This window comes from Gavialis gangeticus, unplaced genomic scaffold (assembly GCF_001723915.1).
Source record: "Gavialis gangeticus isolate Ggan-Ray unplaced genomic scaffold, GavGan_comp1, whole genome shotgun sequence".
Classification (NCBI taxonomy): domain Eukaryota; kingdom Metazoa; phylum Chordata; order Crocodylia; family Gavialidae; genus Gavialis; species Gavialis gangeticus.
In genome coordinates this window covers 89,138,308-89,142,558 of record NW_017729022.1, presented here as the reverse complement: position 1 = coordinate 89,142,558, position 4,251 = coordinate 89,138,308, and the positions used below count along the sequence as shown (strand labels likewise).

General features: G+C 45.0%; 1 long non-coding RNA gene across 1 annotated transcript in view; it reads right to left on the bottom strand.

Moving 5' to 3' along the window:
- Positions 1-2,812: 2,812 nt before the first annotated feature.
- Positions 2,813-4,251, bottom strand: part of LOC109296270 — a 20,269-nt gene continuing 18,830 nt past the window's right edge. Inside the window, exon 3 of the long non-coding RNA XR_002096941.1 lies at positions 2,813-2,891. This is a non-coding gene — a long non-coding RNA (uncharacterized LOC109296270). The remainder of the gene's footprint in view (positions 2,892-4,251) is intronic.

Genomic DNA, 4,251 nt, shown 5'->3' with positions numbered 1-4,251 from the left:
GAAGGGGGGCGGGGTTTGTGCACATGAATTAGGACTCTGTTTAGGGGCAGCATGTATTTAATAAAGAACCTGTGCTCACATCATAATGAAGACAGGTTGATTATTGGTCTGCAGGGCTAGGGACAAACATTCAAAAAGCCTACTCCTGAATTGATTCACTCTTTCCAAGTTAGTCTAATCTGCGCAGCTTAAACTGATTAATAACTGGACAGACATTCTCTGTTAAATCAGGAAATACAGGCACATCAGGAAATGAAGTGGCTCAAGACAGAAGCTGGAGAGAGCAAAAGCATGCCTGCCAGCCACTGCCAAAGGGGAGGGAAGAGAGACGCCCTCCAAGGCTCTCACCCTCCCTGCTGGAGTGGAGGGGGCATGGCCAGGCACCAGCTAGGGCTAGCAGGATGCACGGGATGCCAGCCACTAGCCTGGGTGGCTGGGGTTGGGGGGAGCTGCTGCATACCAAGGAGTGGGGATGGGAAAAATGTCCTTTCTCTGAAGCAAGCAGGTACTGAACACAGCAATTTGCACAGCGTACAACAGGGAACTACCAATAATCTTTACCTGGGCTAAGATACTGCCCAGTAAAACACAGCATACACAACTCAGTCTAACTTAAAATGTAAAGCAGGAAGACCAGAGAGAGCCTTGCATAAGTCTTGCTAATCCTGAGGGTAGAGTGTCTCCTTACAGCCAGGCATTCAGAAAGGCTTTGTTTAGGTTTTACAGATTCTGCTTTATAATGTAAATGTAGCTCTCTGCATTCTTTGGTCTGCAACTTCCAGCCAGAAGTTGTCTGCAGTTTCCCTTAACTCCATCTCCTGCACATGTGTGATAAATGTCAGGTCTTTGCCAACACTTCTCACCTCTGTCTGGTCCTGCAGGTCTTAACTCTGGGCTCACAGATACAGGCCTTGGATCTGCATACAGGGGACTAGCTAGCCTTTCTGCCCCACTCCAGGACCACAGTGGAATTAATCCCCTGTCCAGCTGCTGGAAAGCTGGACAGAAGGAGGAATTAACTCAGTCTCTGCCTGCCTGCAGGAAAGCTGTGGAGGTGCAACTGGCTGGCAAACCCCAGCTGCAGTCCACAGGGGGGAGAGGGGACAGAGGGAGGAATTTGCTTCAGGGGACATAGCAGGCCAGAGTCTGGCCATGCCCCACACTTGCTCTGGCTACAGAGCAGAGGGGAGGGGCAGCCCAGCTCTCTGGAGCAGAGCCCAGCCCAGAGAGCATGCTGGGATGCTGGGATTTTCTGGTTTAACTTAAACCAGGAAGGGGTCTTGGACAGACATTGTATAAACAGGTTTTAGTCAAATCAGTTAGGTCTGATACTACATGCAACCGTGTTTCTCACACTGGTTTCGGCTGGTTTATGTGCACTGAATGTCTGTTCTGTTACAGGTTTAAACCAGTTTCTGATCACTTAAACCGGTTTATGTTCAATGTCTGTCCCTAGCCCAGGGGTTAAAGTTACTTTGCTAACTTGATTTTTTCCCCTTTCTTTAGAAAGTACCCATTAGTAAGAACTATACATATAAGCCTGCACACAAATAAATACTAACGATGGAGTGGTTCTTGGAAATGTCAGTGAAAAATAGAGATTATAGAACCAGTCTATTAAATCCAATAAACATGTGACTAGGTCTTGTTCCCCCCTGCCCCCGCCCCTTTGTTATCAAACTTTGGTAATGTTATCATCAATCCACCAAGATATTTTGTGCTTAAAAGCTGTGTTGTGGTCTCAATTTTCTTTTTTTTCCCCACTGTTACTGCTCATTCCCATCCTAGCACAGCATAGCATTTAAACAGCCTGTGAAAATATAGATTGGGTGATCTGTCTCTCTTAGCCCATCCAGTGATGAAATTTCTACTGTACTATTTTATTGTGACATTACCTGACTAGATAAAGCCTTTTTCTATCTAAGAGGGAAAAGAAGCTGGCAGTGTCTACATAAATCGTGTTACTCATTTTGTGCTGCGACAAGAGTTCCCAAAGGGAGATCCTTTGGGACCATTCCCTACTCAACAAGAAAAACAAACAGAGGCACAACCTGCTTTGGAAGAAGGATCTTGATCAGTTTTATAATGTTGCTGTTATTACAACAAATATTTGTTGTCCAGCTTTCACATTTTATTTTAATAAATATCCTAGTAGCTGTTAAATACTAAAGCAAAAATGAAAGAGAACCCCCACCCCCCTGCAGCATGTAGCATTGCAGTTGATTCAATACTGTGAATGGATTACTTTGAATAATATGAAATAAGGCCTTTTTGCAGTAAGGTTGCTGCTTTGACTGTAGCCCAGCTCCATCTTGTTGTTTTGTAGCAGTTAAATCAGTTGATGGTTATATTACTATTCATCCTAAATCCTTAGTGCACTTCCTAAAGCAAAGTAAGTTTTTTCTTTTAATCTATTTTATAGAGAAAATGGAGATGTAGAAAGGCAACAGGATTTTTTTTTGACAGAGCTTAGGTTTTCTGACAGAAAAAAACCCACAAAAAAGTCATTCATTAACTCCTGGTGGAAAGATTTGTAAGGTACAGCATGGTACTGAGATGGCAATTATCTGATTCTGAACAGGGGCTTGAACCCTGGTCTTGAGCCCATGGTCTTTAAGAACAGTCTACTGCCCTAAATAGATCACTATCATAGCTTCAGCAATGGTCAACTAGTGAAGAAACCAAGGGACTGTCCTCTTGGTTCAAAGCTGAAGGGAGCGAAAATTACCATGTGTACTGAGAATATATTGAAATGCGAAAAAATATCTGTAGGAAATAAACTTCATTTTTACACTTCTTTTTTGTTTTTCAGTAATGAAGTTTATAATCCAAGATCGGCTAAAATTCGGCATCCTGCATGTTTCAGGGATGTACGTGGTAGCCATGTTGGTCTGACACAAAAAGTCCCCATATGTATGGAATAAACTTCATTTTTGCACAGACTTCTACATCTCCTTGCCTGTCATCTGACACCACCAGGGAAGAAATCCTGCTTGATCTACACAACAAAGAGCAAGCTCACAAAGAGACTCTCATGGACAGATTTTTTCCAGCTTCTGCTTCCTCTGTGCAAAAATGAAGTTTATTTCCTACATATGGGGACTTTTTACCATTTTGAACTTTCCCTGAGCCTGGTGAAGGGCGCATGAGCCCGAAAGCCTGCAGAAAAAGGATATTTTTTTTGCAATGTCTCAGTTGGTCTAATAAAAGGTATCATTTTGGAACCAAGAGTTCTAGATTTTTGCATTTCTTTTTGTCTCAAGCCAACACGGCTACCACATACATCCCTGAGAATATATTGAGGACTTCAGCCTCTAGGACAAACTATTATCTAGGCTTGAAGGCCTGGTATCTTCTTCAGGATACCTACTTTCGACCTTGTGAACTGCATTCTGTCCTTATAGTCTGATTTGTGGGTTATGTGGTTGCCCCTCCCACGCAAGGAAGCACAGGTCTTTTGTACATTTTTTAGGCCATGCCCACCAATACCAGTAATCAAGTACCCTGCAAAAATAATCTAAGGGACTATGAGTTAAATAGTCAAAGTTTGGATATATGAATTTGCTACCAACTGGGAAAATGATGTATTGCAGTTACGTCCTACTGAGCTAATGGCAAACATATATCCTAGAAAATCGATAACTCGGCAAATGCACTATTTTTGTTGAAGTTTATATGATTTTCCTTACAGAGTTTAAAGCAAGAGCAGGCAAAGTCTGGCCCATACGCTGGATCAGGCCTGCGGGGGGACTTCATTTCTCAGCAGCCCCTGCCCACATCGATGCAGCCAGTTTCCATGGAGACAACAGGAGTGGTGGTGCCGTGACAGTGCTGCTCCAGGGTTTCCGTGGAGGTTGGTTTCGGCAGTGCATTGGCAGGGCACGCAGCTTGGAAGGGAGTTGCTCCAGGGCTGGGATTTTTGCAGCAGTGACAGTGTGACCCGGAGCCAGGGCAGAGCTGTGATCCGCTGCCCACATGCCTCAGGCAGGGGTGCACTGGCAGTGGATTGAGGCTCTGCCCCAGCTCCAAACCACAGTCACCACTGCAGCCAGTCCCAGCCCCAGAGCAGCTCCCCATCCAGCTGCATGCCCTGTCAGCACTGCTGAAGCCAGTCTCCATGGAAACCCTGGCTCTGTGCTGTCAGTGCCACCGCTCAGCGCTATAGCAACAAAGTTGGTACCTGGGGCAAAGTCCGCAACCCCCTGGCTAGCCTCCCCATCCCGATTTACCTGCTATCAGGCAACTTCTCCC